Raw genomic sequence first — 21,172 nt, 5'->3', positions numbered from 1 at the left:
TTGTGGTATCACTTGTAGACATCTTTTCCCAATCTGTGGGTTGCCTCTTAGTTTTGTTGACTGCTTCCTTTGCTGTGCAGAAGCTTTTTATCTTGATGAAGTCCCAAAAGTTCATTTGAAATGAAGAGGAGGCTGAGGATAAGAAGACTGGTCAGGAAACAGTTTTGATAAATGTGGCTGAAAGTGCCTTGTTGGGTAGAAGGGAAAATGGAGAGACATAGTATATTGAATGGAGCTGGGGAGGGGTTTGTCTGGGTGCTTCTGCCCAGGTGAGAGATAATAGGAACAGTTGAGACCAGCTCCTTGCCTCTGTGGAGGAGCCTGCACCAGACACAAGTGGCCACCTATGGGAAGCAGACAGCGCTGCAGAGTCAGTCCCTTAAGTAATAGGACAGAATTTTATGACATGATTAGTAGACACAACCCTGGAGAGGCTCCAGGCTCTGCTAACACCTTCAAAGAGATAAGCACTCCCAGCCATCCTAATGGTTTCTGGAGAAGCCAGAAATGTAAAAAATCTTCTCATTTTGCCATAGCACCATAGTCTCTTCTTCTAGAAGGAACCAGTTTCCCACATACCATTTCCTGTGCTTCCCTATTTCTGGGAGAGAAACTTATTTACGTTTGACCACTTCCATAACCCACCTCTCTGAGGTACAGCAACAGCTGGAATGTCTCCAGGACTCAGAGAATTCATACTACTGACAACAGGCAAATTAGTTAATATTCATTTTAGGTTTCTATGATCAATGATAATGTATAAAGAATTTTTAATGTCAAAAGTAATGTGTGGGAAAAGTAAATCAATTTGAAGGAAATGTTCATATTTTTCCCATATAACCTTCTCAAAAGTAAGTATGAATTTGTACCCAAAACATCCATTAATGAAATAAAAGCAGTAATGAGAGGAGAACTAAAGCTCAGCCTAATTCTTGGTTCATGATAAAAGAATTAGAGCTCACTGTTAATCATGATTTAGAATGATTGCATAAAATCCAAGAGAAAAGATCTAACTTCTGTTAGACATTTAGGACTAAAGTTCATGAGAGAATCTGTGGTTGGAATGATGATTTGAAAATTCATCTGCATAGCAGGAATAGTAGAAGTTATGAATGAAGGTTTCCATACTTGCCTGGAACTTGTATGTTAACAAAATAGAATCCTCAAACCCAACTCTTAGGGTAATGGAAGTAGTGGAGCAATTAGATACAGACTGGAAGCTATTAGAAAGGAGGAAGACCCAGGACAATGTGGGGTCTTAGAAGTCAAGGGAGAAAATGAAGCCAAAGTTCTCACTGATTGAGAAACATAAAAAACTGGAAAGGCCACAGGAAAGCAGGTCAAAGATGTCTCTGCATACTGTTAATCACATCTTTTGGTGGTAGGCACTAGGAACTAATGACTGACATGTTCTAGCTCCAGCAGGCAAGACTTCTGCCATTGCTTGATCCTGAGTTTCCCGGGCCCTCGATCTGAAACTGTAAAATATGTAGTATTTATTTAGTATTAGAACTGAGTTCTGAAGATGCTTTTTCTGGAGCTGTTTTGAGACCACGGAACTGAAAAAGGTTTTGAGATGAAATGCTAGCCTTGTACCCAGGTTGGCCTGTCATTCTTTCCATTTAAAGCCACTGGTAATATGGTTGCAAGATGTATTTTGCCCATTTTTTAAAAGCCATTTTCTACTTTCCAACCACCAAAATATGTTGGGAGTGTCATAATTGTTTTTCTCTTTGGAACTTTAGAAAATATTGTTTTTATAATAGAAATAGCATTTCTTTAATTTTTTTTTCTTTTTTTAATCGCCAATGGCTGCCATACCAAACCACGGACTTGGCTCATTTATATTTCCAATTCTAGCTTGTGCTAAAATTTCTGGCAGATGAGTGTTGTAGAACTGCCCAGAGTATTTCTGAGGAGGTTTATCTCAGAGGCTTGTCAGATGAAAGACTGAAAAATTAAAATGGACTTCAATGCATTAATTCAGGTAAAGCATTTAGAATAGGGTCATGCATGTGGGAAGTATAAATGAGTGCTGGTTATTATTATTAGAGCCTTCATGATGTACATCAGAGGCCAAAATGGACTAAGAAAAGCCACCTATTCTTATGATAGAATAAGTGCTCCCTAAGAATCCCAAACAAATGATTGTTAGAGTTTAAAAGACTTCTAGGAAGCTGTTAAAAGATGACAGCACCAGGGGGTGATAGGCTAAGTTTGTAAAGGGATTGGCCAGTTGGCAGTTGGATATGCTTACTTATAAAACATACCATGAAGTGGGAGGTGAAGGAGGTTAGGACTACTAAAACCTAGTTATAATACTTACCTGGTAGTGGAGACACCATGATCAAGCAGGTGGTTTTCCCAGGGTGAGGCTTGTCCATTGCACTGAGGATGTGCAGACCCCTGCAATATTTCCAAATGTGGGAAACTCAACTGCATAATTTGTGGTAGTGGGGGACTGTGTTCACACTCTCCCCTAGTAAAAAACGTAAAACAAATGATAAAAGAATAAAACTTAATTATAGAACCCATGTCCTTTGAAAGTGGTTCGATTGTAATTGAAATATAGAGGTACTTGGAATTAGCATAGAAAGAAAATGTTGAGACCTGAAAAGAGCATGATGTTCAAGGATTTAGAAGTTGTAAAAAATGTGAAGAGAGTTGTATAAGTGAGCTTCCATTTAGGGTTCTTTCTGTGTCCCTTTATATAATTTTTTTCACAGCCTCCACATTTTCTTGAAGTCGGTCAATATGATTGGAACATTTATGTATAAATGATATGGTTTCCTAAGATTGTCAGTATCTGGACACCTGTTTTTACAAGAATTTGCTCTGAGAAGTGTGAAAATCACTTTCATAATAGCTTTTGTGTCAATCATGAACTTCTTTCATTTAGATCATTGCAAAAGGTAGAAAGAATGTATCATAGAATGTCAGATAATGGGAAGACAGAGGGTGCCCTCCCAGACTTTACAAGCTAACCATGTCCAATCTAACCAGTGAAATAATATGTCCAAGAGTCTTGGAAGAGAGTTGGGATTACCAGACAAATGTTGAGTGAAGATGAAGGAAATAGGGGAAGAGTAGATAGGATGTTTTGGAGTTAGCGAACCTCTCTGCAGACTCAGTGTAGAGGAAGACATGACTTAGATTCTTAAAAAAGTGGTGATGAGAAAATAAAAACAGCTTTCAGCAAACCCAGCCCACCCCTCACCTGAAACTCCAGTAGCCTGAAAGAGCCCATTCCCAGGGTAGAATCCCACAAAAGAAATAGCTAGTTCTCACAGAGAATGGTATAGCCCATCCTTTTGAAACAACCTCTAACCCTGTCATCCCCATCAGTCATCCTAATGGATAGTAAAGTTTTAAAATAAAAACAAAGAAAGAGGATTATGGGCACATTTTCAGACCTGCCAAACATATATGTAAGGATATCCAAAGAGCTCTTTGGCAGGACAAAAAAAACAGTGTTTAAGGAAGAATATTCATGTCAGCAATTTGGAAGATGAGGTTGCGAAAGTAGGTCAAGACCTAATTATAAAGGACCTTGAGACCTTAGAAATGAAAGCTCAGAGTTTTCTCTTGGCATGGGAAATAAATAAAAGATTTGTGAGCTAGAGCATAGATAAAATATTAAAAGATATATTTCAGAAAGACAACTCCTCTGGTTGGTAGTGAGTAGGGTGGACTATAGTGGATAGGAAGACTCAAGGCCAGAGAAGGGAATGTAGGCTGATGTTACTCCCATGGGTCTGGATTTTATAGTCCCCTGAGGCTAGAAATAGGAGGTGTATTCTTTTTTTTTTTTTAAGATTTTATTTATTCATTTGACAGAGAGAGATCACAAGTAGATGGAGAGGCAGGCAGAGAGAGAGAGAGAGAGGGAAGCAGGCTCCCTGCTGAGCAGAGAGCCCAATGCGGGGCTCGATCCCAGGACCCTGAGATCATGACCTGAGCCAAAGGCAGCGGCTTAACCCACTGAGCCACCCAGGCGCCCAGGAGGTGTATTCTTAACTAAAATCGCATAGGTGTTCTTTTATTTTTTTTCACTTTTTATTACAGAAAGGATTCAGTCACATACATTGGATAAAATAGTACAATGACTTCCCAGTAACTGATAGTAAACTTCAACAATTATCAGTATTATGCTGATCTTTTTTTATTTATCTCTCCCTAAAGCTGATTTTGCATGTATTTAATTTTAACTTTTTCTTTTGAAATAATTGCAGGCTTATAGAAAAATTTCAAAAATAATACCAAAAATTCCCATATACCTTTCAAGCAAATTTCCCAAATGTTAAAATTTTGCCACATTTACTTTAATTTTTTCCTCTCTCCCTTCTCTGCTCTTGGTCTCTCACTCTCTTTTTAGTATATGACAACTCTCCAGTTGTCTCATGTTTGGCCAGTGAGAGCCCCTGTAACCTAGATCCTAGGTCCATCCTGACATTTCTCTAGCATATTTTGAGCACTTGTTCTATTTTGACACAATACAATGTTCCAGGCCCATGTTGCTCTTTCCATGTAACAAGCCTGGAAGCAAACATTTCTTCAAGGACCCTGTTCCTTTCAGTGAAAAATGATATTTAGAAACCAAAATATGAGCATTAGAGGTGTGTGTGTATGTGTGTGTGTATGTTTGTGTTTTTGATTTCTTTTGCTGCCAGGATCTCTCATCAGACATATCTAGAAAAAAATTATATATACATTTATATCTGTAAACATATGTGTATCTATTTCTATGTGTAAAATTATGAGTTCATATTGATACCTCCAGTTTCAATCCAATGCCATTGGGCTTATTCCATCCTTACTCCCTTTTGTAATTTTAATTTCCAACAATGAGAAACCTAACTCTTACCCACAGTATAAATAAAATCATTCCTTTTATGAATTATCCCTATGACTTTATAGAATAACCCTGAATTTACACATAGCCTGCTCTTTTTGACCTGCTAGACTTCCTCAGTGGGAAAGAGGAGGGGGAAAATGCCCACAACAAGCAACAATTTGACATATACATTCTGCCACACTTCTGAACACAAGGCAAACACAGGGTGAAATGTTTCCAGGGCAGTTAAGGACTAGAAACCTCACATCTGTCCTTGGATGGGAGTTTATTTTCTCAGTCTAAGTCTGGGTTTGACATTCCAGCTGCTCGCCCTTCCACGGCAAATGGATATGGAGAAGGCTGCCACCAGCCGCTGATGGAGAAAACAGCTGCCTTTAGAGGGGATAAGCCACAGAGGCGGTTGGATGTCCTCTCCGCTGCCCCCATCTTCTCCCGCTCCTGCAAATACAATATGCGTACTTTCTCACACAAATGAAGGGCAAAGGACTTTTGTTTGTTGCTAGGAAATCCTACTGGGAGTGAGAAAATCTCTCGTAAGTAAATTATTTAGCCAAAGTTTTCCCTTAGATGGTAACTTGCATAAACATCAGTTTAAGCATGATTATTTTGATTATTTGTGAGTTGTTCCCCATGTGGATTTGTTCAACTTCCTGAAAAGTTGGATGAGTTAGCACATGATCTTATTGAGCTGACCACCACTTTATTCCAGTATGCTTGCCTGTAGAGACCTATTTCCACTCATTACACTGTATTTAATATAATATAATATATTATCAATATAATAAAGTATCAATATAATACTTATTGAGTATTTTCTATGTGTCAGACACTGTGTTAAAGAGACGTAGAGAGTCCATATTCTAGTCACCAGGAACAGAAGTGGTAGGCCCTCTTTCCCCTAGGGGGTAAACCATTTCTCCTGGCCTTAAAACCAGCTGTGTTTTGGATGCTGCTTATCAGTTTTCCCTAATCCTTAATCAGCTAACTGACATTTCCTATGATGCCTCAGGTTCTACCATTAGTTCTTTTGATTCCTTCCTAAAGGCTTTACATTCTTATATAATTTCATATTATAATATAAGTACTTTCTCTAGCAGGATCTTTGTCTTAAATCATTATACAGAGGATATATCAATGGTATTAGATAGCAGTTAACCTGGAGAACTCATAAAAAAGAAGAAAGGTCAATTAGAAGGTGAGGGCAGGGGATCCTAGCTGACACCATTAGTAGTTGAATAATTCTCAGGCTACGAAGATCCTGAGTTATCTGAGAACAGTTGATACCTTTTAAAATTTTTTGTATAACCCAAAATATGTGCTTTGTTTTTGTCACTCCATGAAAAAAAGAAATATAAGGAGTCTAGTCAGCTGCTACAAAATAAAAACAGATCTCAAATTTAGATACAGCTAATCTCCCACACATAATTTAAAAGGGATTGATTTTCTTATGTTTTTATACTTACAAAATCTTCTACAATAAAATTACATTGTTCATATTTCATAATAGAATGAGGGGGACACGCAAAATATGGACCCCTACTGCCATACTGCATGTTGGTTAGGATTCTTGATTGAAGTGACATAAATACAGTGTAGCTAGCTTAAGGGAAATGTGTTAACTCATGAAACTGAAAAAGGTACACAGATAGCTCTGGTTGGAGACAATTCTCACAATTTTCTCAGGTTTCTGCATGTCTTGTAACCAGAAATAAGGGTTACCTTTAGGGGGGACCTTTTCAAGAACATTTGTATATAGTGAGCAGCTAGCGTCTCACTCTGGAACAAAGGGAAAGCAGGATTACTGCCCATTATAAAAGATCTGAGTTCCCTTAGCTCAGGATTTCTTTTGTAATGCAATTTACTGTGTGTATAGGTATCAGGTGGTCCTCTATTACATTGAGGACTTGAGGAGAGGAATGGGTACAAGGAATGGGTACAATGGATACTCCGGTTCATTATGGGTGTGAGTAGTAAACATTCTTTGTCTCAGAACCGAGAGTTTCGTGTCTTCTACTTGGCATCCATTAAACTAGCAGGCCAAGTTTTTAGCTTGCAAGTAAGATAAAACCTCAGACTTCACAGTTCTTGTCAACTCAAGGGATCAAAGAAAAGGTTAACTATTGGAACCAGAGTTTCTTATTTATGCCCCTCAGGACCATCCTTCTCTCCATATCTTCTATGGACTGAATGTTTATATCTCCCCAAAGTCCATATGTTGAGACCTAATCCCCAATGTGAGGGTATTTGAAGGAGGGGCTTTTGGGAGGTAATTAGATTATAAGGGCAGAGCCTTCATGAATGGGATTAGTGCCTATATAAAAGAGGCCCAAGAGAGTTTTCTCATCACATGGGCTATCTGTGAACCAGGAAGCAGGTAGGGTCTCATCAGACACTAAATCTGCTATCACCTTGATCATGCACTTCCCAGCCTCCAAAGCTGTAAGATATAAATTTTGTGAGAAACAATTTTCTTATAAACAAGCCACCTAGTCTATGGTATTCTGTTATAGCAGCCCAAATAGACTAAGGCAATACCTCATCCATTTGTGCCTATTCCTAGCCAACTTCAGTCGGTAGACAGAGAAAAAAGATCACTTTTGTCAGTCCCAAATATTTGTTTTCTCAGCTCCATAGCCCAAGACTGCTGACTTTCAATATCTGTATATTGTTCCCAGGGAAGAATTCTGATTGACCTAATTTTTGTCCCATTTCCCCTGAACCAGTATTTGCTTGACAGGTATACCCAAGCTATACTCCTCAAGAATGCATTTCTGAAAGCTGTGTTCTTAAATATGAAAACTCTTATGAATGCATTCTTCTTTTAATATGTACAAATAATGAAAATTTCAGTATAAATTATTCATATTCAAAACTGTATACTTTTTAAATATAAATGCCTCTCAGTTTCTACCTTTCTTCACCCTCAATATTTAGTTATAGCAGCAGTTATCTGGCAGCAGAGACCAGAGCAGCATTCCTCAAATGTAAGAAAGATAAAATAAAACTGACTAGCTACAATTAAATAGTTAAAAGGAAATAGTCATTTGGGTGACTCTTTGGGTGAAATAGTCATTTGGAAAGGTGATCATTCAGCAAGTTGGTTCCAGGCAAAACCACCTAGAGCCTTTCTTCTCACCTCTGCTTTGACCCCCACCCATGTTCACATTTCTTCTTCTTCACTCCTCTATTTCAGTATTTGTCTCTCTCCCTGATAATTTCCCGAGAGCATAGAGACTACTTATGGTTCATATATAGTAAGCTAGATAAAAAACTTGTTCATGTTGGCAAATGAGAAGAAGGCCAGGCTTTTCTGGAGATAAGCAGGCTGCTTGAAGAAGAAACATGGTAAGACAAAAAGATTCCTCAAATTTTGATACATATTTTCCCAATAATTGTTTTCTTACAGCTAGATAAAAAATTAAGTTCCTGGGGCGCCTGGGTGGCTCAGTGGGTTAAGCCGCTGCCTTCGGCTCAGGTCATGATCTCAGGGTCCTGGGATCGAGTCCCGCATCGGGCTCTCTGCTCAGCAGGGAACCTGCTTCCCTCTCTCTCTCTCTCTCTCTCTCTGCCTGCCTCTCTGTCTACTTGTGATCTCTCTCTCTGTCAAATAAATAAATAAAATCTTAAAAAAAAAAATTAAGTTCCAAAGATTTGAGTAGATTTTATTTTTCTGTTTATTAATTCCCAGTTTTAAGAAACTTCTCAAAACATAGCTAATTTAAACCAGTTAGAATAAAGTTTCCTATTAAATTTCCTGAAGATCATTGAGGTCTCATTAAAATAAGCCCTACATCCTCTGTTTGGAAACATTATTCTTTGCTCATGTGCCTTTTCCTGCCAGTTTGGTTTTTGTTTTGTTTTGTTTTGTTTTGTTTTTTTCCAAATCCTTAGTTCAAATACTGAAACTCATTAATGAGTCTTTGTTCGATTTTGATGGTAATATTAAAAGAGTGGTTATAGCTTGGTGTTTTTATCTGGGTCCTCAGATTTATTGCTGCCCTTTTCCCTTTGCTAAGAGAGAAGAGAGGCCAAGGTCCTGAGATGCAGCCTCAGGACAAAGAAGGAGCCAGTTTGGCTTCTGCATGATCAATGAATCATGGTAATCATAGATCTCCTGGGGCTCAAGCCCACTGGCAAGCCAGCTGAGGAAAAGAGCCTCAGCTTCTGTAGCAGGTAGAGCCAGCCAGCAGGATGATGATGGATTAATTTCATTGGCCTCACCCTGTTTTTCTTTAGTGGATACGTGCATGATACATATGTGTGTGTGTGTGTGTGTATGTGTGTGTGTACACATATGTATACACACATATTTACATATACACACACATATATACATATATGTATGTATGTATGTCCCTACACCTGTTTTTAAATAATGATGAAGCTGTGATGATTTTATACACCATGAGGATACTAGAGTGCCTCAGGCAGTAACGTCTGTCACCTTGAATATCTCCTATCTGCTGGGAACCCCAGACTTGCTTGTAAACTAAATAACTAATAATATGAGTTTTTCTAGAAGTGTTATTATATCTGCCACATTGGGATAATTATGGATTCTGTAAAATCAGACTTATAGATCTGGAGTACTTTCAATTTGATTCCAAGGGTAACTCCTATACTTGGACCCAAACCACATTTCCTCACAATGTAAAGTCTAGTATGTGGGGTAGTACGGGGTAATCTGGAGAGAATCTCCTGACCCTCGCATACAGACATCTGAAATGCTTCCATTAATGACACACCCTTCCAGGGAAATATTTTGACTGTTTGTTGTTACTAACAGAGAAAATAAAATTCTGTTTGGGCTGCAGGGCTTTTACATCACCCCAATGAACATGAGCCAAGAAGCCAGTGTGTCTTATCATCATAGATTTACATTTAAGGGCCTAATGGTGTGAGACGTTAAAATTCTGAAGGCTTGTGCAAAAGCACTATGTTACTTTTTCACAGGTGTAACTAATCATATAGAATATTTCGCTGTTAGTGTAACCAAATGTTTAATTGTGGAGTAAACCAATGGCTTTCTGATAGCTCTAATCTGGAGATATTTTTGACCAAAGCAAGTACAATATTTTCATTGAATAGTGGAACAAAAATTTATTAGCAGATATCAAATAGCTCAAGAACTCTAAGTTTACCAATATGAGAGGTAGACATTAGAAAGCATAAGAAAATAAACCTCACAGAATATTCAAAAAGAAAAAAACATTAACAATTTTTTTAAAAATCCCCCTGGTTAGAGGTAAAACATTCAAGGAGCAGAAACTCAAAGAAAAAGAAATGGAAGGAAAATTCAGTACTTATGATCAACTATGAGAGAGTGTTTTTAAACACTCATCCAGTTGTTAAATCAAATATTTTTTACATTTACATACTAAGAAATCTTACTAATGAAAGGGAATTAATAAAGGATGGACCTAATTAATAATAAATCTGAAAATTCAAGGAATAGGTAACAAAAGAGAAAACTAACATATGTTATTCCTACTTTTAAAGATTGTCTGTAGAGTTCAGGCATTAACTTCCTTACAGGCCAAATTAATCCGAACATCTGATGAATATTCTCAGTACACATTTACTAATGATAACAGAGGCAGGAAGAGAATGTTTGTCCCGGCAATTTAAGACTCACTAAGTTAGCTACTACTAACTACTAACATGGATCTCTATTCCCTTGATGAACTTGAGCTAAACTTTTATTATTTTTCCTATTTCCAAAAGGCATTTACCTGGCCAGGTATCAAACTTTTATTTTGTAATTTAATTTTTTTTTTTCAGGTATCATGCCTTTAAATTGTTAATATTATCAAGGTGGGAGGAGAGGTAAAATTGTAGGCAAGTCCTCTAGAAGACCGAAGACTCCACAGTATTTCCTCTGAAGGCAAAAACTCCCTGATTACATTTAGAATTCTATGGCTGTAAGCAAGTTTAACAGACAGTGGCTTAAGGACAATGCATGAAATGACCCATCTGTTTCAAAACAAAGTTGCTTAGCCCATATGGTGGAAGAGAGATGACAGTGTTAAATCTAGCACGCACCTGGAGAACTATTTCCTTAGTGCCCTATGAAGGAAGGCAGACTTTCTTTCTGGCTTCTGCCTACCCACATGACCTTCTGACATCTTCCTGGGTCTGCTGTATAGACAGAATGGGTCATCAGACAGCATTGTCCTACTAGGCCAACTTAGCCTTCCCCAGTGGAAGTTTTATAATGAGTGACCTTTTTCTTATGAGAAGTGGAAACCTAAAACTTTGAGTTGCACCCAGGCCCTGATGTGTTTTTCTGGGGCAGCCTTTTCTAGACACACGTGTGTATACCTCTCACACCTGCACATCATTGCATTGCCCAGTTCTAAGAATAGGAAGCCAAACGCCACATGAACACTGGGCAGAGAAATAAGGCAGGGAGAACAGACAAGCCCCGGTGAGGTATGTCTAACGCCAGGGCACACATGGTGCCCTAGGCTGTCCAGAGGAGGTGTGACACTGTTTACCAGGGAGAGTGGCTGCTGCAGCCTGGCTCCCTACGCCCTGTCTGGCTTATGAAATTTGATCTAAATCACAGAAGTCAAAAACACATTACTCTGACCACAATTCACATTCCGTAGGAGGAGACGGGATTAGAACATTTCTATTCTTGCCCAGTGCTACTAAATTTAAAGTCAATATAACTGTTAACTGCAGTCTTCCTTCAAAAGACCAAAAGCAAGCATCATTTTCTGGTGACACAATGCTCTGAAATGTCACCATGAACTGTATGGCTGGAAAAAGGAAGATGAGAGGTCACAAGAGTCCTAAACTCATAGCCAAGGTGGCTAGCAGTGCCACTTATAGTGAACACCTCTGCTTGAGACTTCATTCATACCCTCGTCCATTCATTTATTCATTTATTTCTTTCTTTATTAAGCTTCTATTTATTAAGCCATTTATTAAGCTTCTGTTATGTGTAGAGCATAAAAGTGAACAATCCCCAGTCCTTGACAGGCTTATAAAGGAGACAGGCACACACATGAAGAGTAACAATTCTCCATCAAATTAAATCTGGTATGCTAATAGCTTCCCTCTCTTTCACTTGTGCACCCTTGCTCAGTTACTCTTGGGTCTAGAGTCTTTCATTTCTTGTTCACCTAAGAATCTTTCTTATAGTTTGAAATGTAGCTCAGAAGTACTTTTCTAGTCTTCCTTCTTCAGGAAGGCCATCTAGATTTATCAGACAGACCCAAGAAGCATCTCATAGCAAACTTCACAATTATTCTCCTTTTTAGCCTTCTTCTCCAAATCCCTACCTGACTCTCTTTTACCACTTTTTAACCAACCTTTTTGTATATCAAGTCATTATTTAGGTTATGTTTAATTTTATGAGGATATCAGCACCTTGATTAGTTTTCCCAATTCTCTCATACCATGTGGGACCATCAGTGACTTAGATCTGCTATCAAGTAGTTGGGGGATTTATTTCCATTTACCTGGCCAGATCTCTGTGATGGACATCTAAGAGGAAATCACTTCTCTTGCTAGTCAACCTGAGACCACTGAAGACTCCTATAGAGAAACATGAGCAGGAACTGTGGCTATTAAGTTCTGTCTTTGGATTTAGTTTTTATTTCTGCTGGTCCACAAGTCTGAAGGAACTAAATTCTGTGGATTATTTTCCTACTTCTACTTCAAATAATATTATATATTATTATTTTACACAGGCTGAGACACCAACCCCTGGGGCTAAGGAATGGCCCTGAGCTTACTGTTCTACCTGCACCTGAATAATTGGTGCCTTGAAAGAAGGCCTGCAGGAGTCTTATTTCCCAACTCTTTTCTCTAATCTTTTTTTTTTTTTTTAAGGGGAAGAGGGGCAGAGAGAGAGGGAGCAAGAGAATCTTAAGCAGCCTCCAAGTCCAGCACCGAGCCCAACACAGGGCTCAGTCCCACAACCCTGAAATCATGACCTGAGCCAAAATCAAGAGTTGGATGCTTAACTGACTAAGTCACTCAAGCACCCCTCTTTCCTCTACTCTTTTTTTTTAATTAACATATAATGTATTATTTGCCCCAGGTCCTCTACTCCTACCACAGCTGACCAGTTGAAGGCCAGCAAAAGTTCCTACCTATAGGAACATGTTATCCTCCTGTACCACAGTGGGTTAAGATTTGGGGTAAAGCACCTCTTGGGCATATAGTACTGAGAGCTCTTTACTCATTTCTATGTGTCCTTCTTTCCACAGAGAGAGTAAGGGCAAATCATCAAGGAAGAGGAAGAGAGCTTGGAGAGGGTTACAGCTTGTGGATATGCTGAGAAATTACCTCTTAGAATAAAATCCTAGGATGGACTAAATATTATTTACACAGGAAAAGAAAAAAAAAAAACTAAAGGAAAGAATGTGAGTTACTTGGAGTTGAGTTGTCATTGAAGAATTCAGCAATTCTACATGGTAGTGACCTGCACCAGGAAAGAACAAGTCTCTGGCCTGGCCTCCTGCATCCCCAGGCACAGGTTCTGGACTGGCCCTGAAACAGAAGACTCAGCCCCCAGCATATTGAAACTACATCAATGAAATGTTATTTTCTTTCCATGGAAAAATTATAGCAAAGAGATTAAGGTATGATTTAGTACATTTCAAAGGAAAACAAACATTTATTGCAATAAATAACCATAAAATAGGTCTAATAATACTCTACTTTAAAAATACTCTCATGGATTGAAAATAGTGAAACTTCCTTTTCACAGTGCTTAAATTTTCACAGAGCATTAAATTAATGGTTTGAAATTTTGACTGCTAATTCAAGGTCTGGGGTTCCTCACTGCATGACCCATGGCTCAGCCCCTCACTTCTTTGTGTTCCCCATGTCTTTCTCTGCACAATGGGGCACTTCTCCTCTCCTTTCTCAGTGAACATTTTCTGAAATAACTAAAATAAGACAAGGGTTTTATCTTTTAAAAGACATGATGCCAACAGTTTCAAGTTTTATTGTCATACACAGTTCCTTCTGAATAATATTATCCCCATTGTAACTCCACAAAACATATACACACAATAAGCAAGAATGTGCAGCAGATCCAAATAAAGTTACAGAGAGACAAGTACTGGAGACTAGACTCAGTTATCTGTTCAACAACACAAATCACTTTTTTAACAATACCACACTCATTAAGTTGAGATAAACACATAAGAATTTCATAAAATGGAAAAGGTAGCCACAAATATCTTTCTTTTCCATTCCTTGGCAACACTGTGCCCTCCCCAACTCAGATCTTCCCTTTGTGGTGCCTTCCCGGTGGGTCTAATGTACTTGATCAGTATCAACTTGTGTTTGTTCACCTGATGCTGATCATTGCTTCCTGCCGCACTGTCAAAGTCTGTCTGGAGAGCTTTTGAGAAATGTTGTTTCCCAGGCCCTACTCCTGAAATCCTAACTGCCGTTGGTCCTGAGTGGAACTGAGGCAGGCCTGATTTAAAAAGGCTTACAGTGGGTGAGGGCACCTGGGTGGTGCAGTCAGTTAAGCATCTGACTCTTGGTTTTGGCTCAGGTCGTGATCTCAGGGTCAAAAGTCTGAGCCCTGTGTTGGGCTCTGCACTCAGTGTGGAGTCTACTTAAGACCCTCTCTCCCTGTGCCCCTCCCCACCTCTCTGTCTCTTTCTCTCACAAATAAACGAGTAGATAAATAAATTTTTAAAAAAAATATATAAAAGTCTCGCCAGGTGATTCTAATGTGCAACTTGGCTGGGAAAAACAAACAGAAAAACAAACAAAAACACATTGCATGGTTGACCCAGAGAAGGGCTTTCACTTGTAGGTAGAGAGAGCTAAAAAAATAATTACTGATGCCCTGAATATATACCCTTTTTAAGGAATTACCTTTGTGCAGGAGAGGCATCGTCGTATCCCTAATGGCCCAAGGTGTATCTCAACGTGTTCTCAAAATCCATTAGTGGCAATGGAGTCATTTAATTCCATGCTTTTGGGTAGGTTGACCATATAATTTATTCTTCAAACTAGCGAATTAGGAGAATGAATTTGAGGGTGAATTATGCTAGAACGACCAGGCAAACGGGTCCATACAGGCCACCCCACTTACGGGAGATTTTTCTAATTGGGAAATACTTAAACAGACTTTTAGGATACAACTTTTTGCTTCTTGAACAGATTAATTTTCTCATTTGTAAAACTGATGTAGTAGTTGACAAGTTGGATGGAAGTTTAAATGTGGATATATTTAAGTCCTATATATAAAGGTTGTGTATTACTATTTGATCCAAAATACTTGCCATCAGAGAGACTGAGACACAAGAAAGTGTTAACAGAGAAGAATTAACAATCGTTATTCAGCATTTCCTTTTTTAATTTAGCTCCCACAGTGAACTTGGAAATGAGCTAAAGGTAGGAATTTACAGATTTGTCAAAAGCCTCACCATGGCCTATTCTGTGAGGTGCTACCCATCTAACCTGTCAGGTTTTTTTTTCTAAACATCCTGGCTCAAATATTTCCTAGTGCACCAAAGAGAATTTGCAGTTGCAGTATTACGGTTGTAAAAGACTCTAATAACTATAAACAACACCAAACATCTATACTGTATTTTACAGATTAAATGACATTCAGTATTCCAGGAATGTGCCCACCACTGCTAGCTTTATTTCCTTGGTAGTTTCTTCACTTTGCTCACTCCCACTTTCCTCCTGGGTAAGTGGGGATGGCACTGCTCCTCTCCTTAGGTTATTTGAGGCTGGAGGTGGAAATGTTAGAGTCTAGTACATGGAACATACACCACAAATGGCAGCTACTACTGCTATCATTGTCATTGGTTTTGGCTCCTGATCCTCCCAGCAACCAACCCATGCAGGGAATAGAACAGGTGGTAGGAGGAACAGCCCTAGGGAGGAGCATGGGAAGAGGAGAAGGGCAAGGAGAGTCATTCCTATTTTACCAAGGTGGCTGGATCTGAAGCTCAGGTTTATTAGTGCAGTTTAGATTAAGTCTGATGACTTCATAATTAGGACTCAGAGTTAGGCAGGCTCTTGCTTCTCTCCTCATCAATCTTGAAGCCAGGGGTTTACGCAAGTCTGACTGAAGTATCTCCTGTATCTGAAAGTCTCACATTGATGGCGTAGCATAGCAGGTATTGCACAGAGCCACAGCCTTGAGCATGGTAAGCACCACTACCACCACCGCCCCCCTTAGCCCCCTGTCTTCTGGCATTATTTTCTTAACTTTCCCGGCTATGCACATTTCGATTCCATGTGGTACAATTGTTAGCATTTAGCAAGAAAGTGGAATATCACCCAACACATTTAGATCATTTATTTGCCGAGCTAGAGTGTTTTTATTGCCTAAGCCTAGATTAGATTGAGCTTTTTCTTTTTTTCCAATACAAGAGAAGTAATTGAGAAAAGTGGCTAAGTGTTATTGCAGGCACAATGGAGTCATTTAACTGGCATGCAAAAATGCAGTGATAGACACAGATGGAAGAGGAGGAATGAATGCCAGGAAAAGACATCAGAGCTGAGATCAGAAAGGACCAAAGAAGAAGTGCCCCTTCTCTACTTTATCCCAGGGACATGAGGCAGACAGGAGGAAGACTATGCAGTCTATAGTTCTTTGCTTATGGACCTTAATGTACTCCTTGTATAAATGGAGATATCCTTCATATCAGGAGTTGCTGGGTGAACAAGTATTACTCATCCACCTGGTTCATAGGTTTCTGTATCTAAGTCAAAAGGGTCCATGGGTTTGCCAGCCCTGCTAAGTTTATCACCAAGGGGGTAAGAGGAACAAATGACTATGATCTTGTAAAGAATCTTTTATTCTCAACTAAATTTGAGATTGCAAATCTCAAAATAAACATGAAATTAGTCTCCTGTGTGGCACAGTGCCCTATAATTTTCATCTCACTGGGCTCTATAAATTTCAGCTTTCGAATCTACAGACAACATTCATACGGGTAAATGAGTTCACTTGCCCCAAGACCTGGCTGCAAGGTTAGGTACCTAATCTGAATCTAAAGCTGATGTTTGTGTTAGGAGAAATCTGGGTGTCATGTTTTCTTACACTGTTAATGCATGCTTCTTCAAGGAACAATTCAGTGTACCTCTATTGGTTGATCTCTTGTTCTGGATAGCTACACACACCCCGGAATGCTAAGATTCTGGTTTTAAACCAGAAACATGTAGGGTACATGTGGGAATCAAATTCACAATGAAGGAAAGGTCTACTACTGGTTTCATACATCACTCTCCTCCTGAACTTCCATTTCTTCTTTGCTCATTATTTTCGTGTCTTTCATCATTTGAAAGCTCTATGCTTTGTAGAATTTGAATCCCACCCTTTCTGCTAGAGTACTCCTTTGATAAAGAAGTAGAGTGGACAACACCAATTAATCAACCAGCATGGTGGGCTTCAGCAAAAAAAAAAAAAAAAAAAAACTACCAACAAAATACTGAGATCCATGGAAATAGAAAGACTATAGAGGTAGAGCCATGATCCTTCTAGGCCATGTATAATTAAAACATGAAGTTAGCAGAGCCTAGGATTGATTTATCATGCTTCTCTTCTCTCCTCTCCTCTTCTCTCCTCTTTCTTAACTTCCTTCCCCTTTCCTGCCCCTACACACCACACCACACAACACACACACACACACACACACACACACTCATTTCAGACCTGGATGAAAGCCTAATGGTAATTCCGTACCAACTTTTAATCTATCCAAATTACCAGGTTTCCACTGCCATATGCCAAGGTACCAGTGAGCTTTCTGGTGCCACCCAGCAATTCGGAGTGGTTAGGACGGTCAGATGATGGCTGCACCCTTGTTGCAGTTTGCTTTATGAACTCCCCTTGCTTATGGCTTTTTAACTTTGGAATAATGAGCCCCTTCATGCTGAAGTGGAGTCCAAGAAATGGAGAAGGGATTCCAGTCTAAATGGGAAAAGGAGAGGCAAGCAAAACACCATTTTCAAACCATAAGGCAGGAAAAAACAGGGGCAGGAACCAGTTGTTAAAAATATTGTTTTTATAGGACTCGTGGCAAAAAAAAAAAAAAATTCTTTTATCTAAAAGACTACCTACATTCATTGATTGGAAAATAAAAATGAGAGCATGCATTATGAGGGGGGTTTAATTTTTAGTTACAAATTACTAAATTTGTAATTTTAGTAATTAGCTGAATTACACAAATAGAGAAAAACTCTTCCACCACATCTTCATATTTTACTCTTTTACATGGCCCTTGAAGAGGTACACAAATCTTTTTATCATCAAATAGAACACCCTTTGTCCAGTAGAGCATAGCCAACAAATTACCACACTTAAAGACCTCATCTCAGTTTATCTCATGAGGTCCTCACTTAACCTCCTTTGTTATCTTCTTCCATTCTTTCATTCCACTAATGTTTATGCACTCAGAATATAGCAGGGAGAAAAAGAATAAAACTCCCAGCCCTTATTTCAATGGAAAAAGAGACAAATAGTAAAGAAAACAAGAATTTTCCGTATCTTGTGTATTTTATGGTGACAGGTTAAGCGAAAAAATCAAAGAAGAGCTGTGGTGATATTGTGTGTTTTCCCACTTCAAGAGAGTAGTCAAGGACCACATCCCTGAGAAAGTGGTCCTGTCACCCCAGCTTGTCAGAAGACAGGTAATATCACCATGCTTATTGTCTTTCAAGGTTTCAAGTGACCTTCAAACAACTTTCAATCAGATGTTGGAACAGTGTTTTTATTTAACATATTCTGTACTCACTGTGCTGGTACTGTGAGGAAAACAAAGAATTAACAGAAATAAAAGATAATTTTAAAAAGGTTTTTCCATTTCCAATAGATTCCACCTTCTTGAGGGTAGAAATAGACTATATGAATCATCATATACTTTAAGAACTTGACACAAATCATGCTATAAAATGCTGTTTGCTAACTCTTGGGACTTCATCAAGATCCAAAGCTTTTTCACAGCAAAGGAAACAGTTAACAAAACCAAAAGACAACTGACAGAATGGGAGAAGATATTTGCAAGCGACATATCAGATAAAGGGCTAGTATCCAAAATCTATAAAGAGCTTAGCAAACTCAACACCCAAAGAACAAATAATCCAATCAAGAAATGGGCAGAGGACATGAACAGACATTTCTGCAAAGAAGACATCCAGATGGCCAACAGACACATGGAAAAGTGCTCCCCATCACTCGGCATCAGGGAAATACAAATCAAAACCACAATGAGATATCACCTCACACCAGTCAGAATGGCTAAAATTAACAAGTCAGGAAATGACAGATGCTGGCGAGGATGTGGAGAAAGGGGAACCCTCCTACACTGTTGGTGGGAATGCAAGCTGGTGCACCCACTCTGGAAAACAGCATGGAGGTTCCTCAAAATGTTGAAAATGGAGCTACCTTATGACCCAGAAATTGCACTACTGGGTATTTACCCTAAAGATACAAATGTAGTGATCCGAAGGGGCACATACACTCAAATGTTTATAGCAGCAATATCCACAATAGCCAAACTATGGAAAGAACCTAGATCTCCATCAACAGATGACTGGATAAAGAAGATGTGGAATATATATATACTATTGTGGTATATATATACTATTCCTATATATATTCCTATATATATCTATATATAGATATATATATGAATACTAGTACTAGTCATATATATATGACTATATATATACTATGAATGTATGAATATGAATACTCTGCAGCCATCAAAAGAAATGAAATCTTGCCATTTGCGATGACGTGGATGGAACTAGAGGGTATTATGCTTAGCGAAATATGTCAATCGGGAAAGACAACTATCATATGATCTCCCTGATATGAGGAAGTGGAGATGCAACGTGGGGGGTTTGGAGGGTAGGAAAAGAATAAATGAAACAAGATGGGATCAGGAGAGAGACAAACCATACGAGACTCTTAATCTCACAAAACAAACTGAGGGGGCCAGGGGGAGGGGGGTGGGGAGAGGGGGGTGGGGTTATTGACATTGGGGAGGGTATGTGCTATGGTGAGTGCTGTGAAGTGTGTAAGCCTGGCGATTCACAGACCTGTACCCCTGGGGCTAACAATACATTATATGTTATAAAAAATTAAAAAAAAAAATTTTTTTAAATGTTTGCTATAAGCTAGGGGGTCAGAAAAGGCTTTATTTATTAGCTTTCTTATAATCCAACATAGGTGACAAGAGAAGGACATTGGAGGTGAGGGGAGCAACAGGGCTTCTGCAGTCTCCAGTCCCTCAACAGAGTTTCTAAATAATCAATGGATTAATGCATTTAGAGCTCCACGATAATTTTTCCACTTTTTTCCCCAAGGCTTTCTCTTTTTCCTTCCAGCATACATTGTCTTCTTTCCTTGTGCCGAATTTTCTCTTTGGTGGTTTGGATAATTATGAGTTCGATATTCAGAGCCATGTTCTCTTCAATTTTATTTTTCCTGAGCCACTTATGAGCATCAGGTTCTGCATAGGCTACCAACATGAAAAACAAACAATCTGAACTAAAATCCAGTGACCCTTCTCTCAGGGAACTACCGAACTGGTAAATGACCTAACAACCATAGAGTTATCATAGATAATGCTCACTCTTTCTCAGAATCCACTCTTCCATGATTTTTTTTCACTGGGCATATGACAATATAGAAAAAAGCAACATGTCTAGTCTCCTCTGTAGGTAAAGATAGCCTCGGTTCTGCCAATAAGTAGCTATAAGAAGGGACATAACTCTCTCTTTAAAATACATTTCTCATTGGTTTCTGCTTCTGACTACTACAGGACCAGTATACTTACATGAACAGCTAGAAAACCAGATAAAATATAGGAAACAACTCTTTCAGACATTGAGACAGTAATCAGAACAAGTCTGTTATCACTGAGAAAAGGGAAACAAAGATGAAACCTGTTATTGGCCTTGATTTCTGCCTACAGAAGGTGGCCTGAGGGAGAAGATCCCCAGCAAGTGCTTGAGAGCTTGCTGGGCTGAAAAGAAAAACATTGGCTTTTAGGGAGGCTGAAGCAGTCAGAATTTGTAGGACAGAGTATTGGAGAGGAGCGATCTTTGCAGACAAACATTCATAAAAATCCCTTTAAATATGTGTGTATACAGTGAAACTCCACAAAAAGCAACTCGTAGAGGAAAATAACTACCAGAGAAGTGTATGCTGAACAACTCCTAGAGTTTTAACTAGGTTGAGAGATATTTAAATTCTTTTCAGCTAGAACAGAGAAACATATTTAATTTTTTTTAAGATTTTATTTATTTGACAGAAAGAGAGAGATCACAAGTAGGCGGAGAGGCAGGCAGAGAGAGAGAGAGGAGGAA

At 38.8% G+C, this 21,172-nt stretch overlaps 1 non-coding gene across 1 annotated transcript; it reads left to right on the top strand.

Moving 5' to 3' along the window:
• Positions 1-2,318: 2,318 nt before the first annotated feature.
• LOC125105942 (U1 spliceosomal RNA) lies at positions 2,319-2,482 on the top strand. Its single transcript, XR_007129179.1, has one exon. It is a non-coding gene; the product is annotated as a U1 spliceosomal RNA (small nuclear RNA).
• Positions 2,483-21,172: the final 18,690 nt, after the last annotated feature.

Source organism: Lutra lutra, chromosome 7 (genome assembly GCF_902655055.1).
Source record: "Lutra lutra chromosome 7, mLutLut1.2, whole genome shotgun sequence".
Taxonomy (NCBI): Eukaryota; Metazoa; Chordata; class Mammalia; order Carnivora; family Mustelidae; genus Lutra; species Lutra lutra.
The sequence above is the reverse complement of the archived record's forward strand: the minus strand, read 5'-3'. Positions and strand labels throughout refer to the sequence as shown.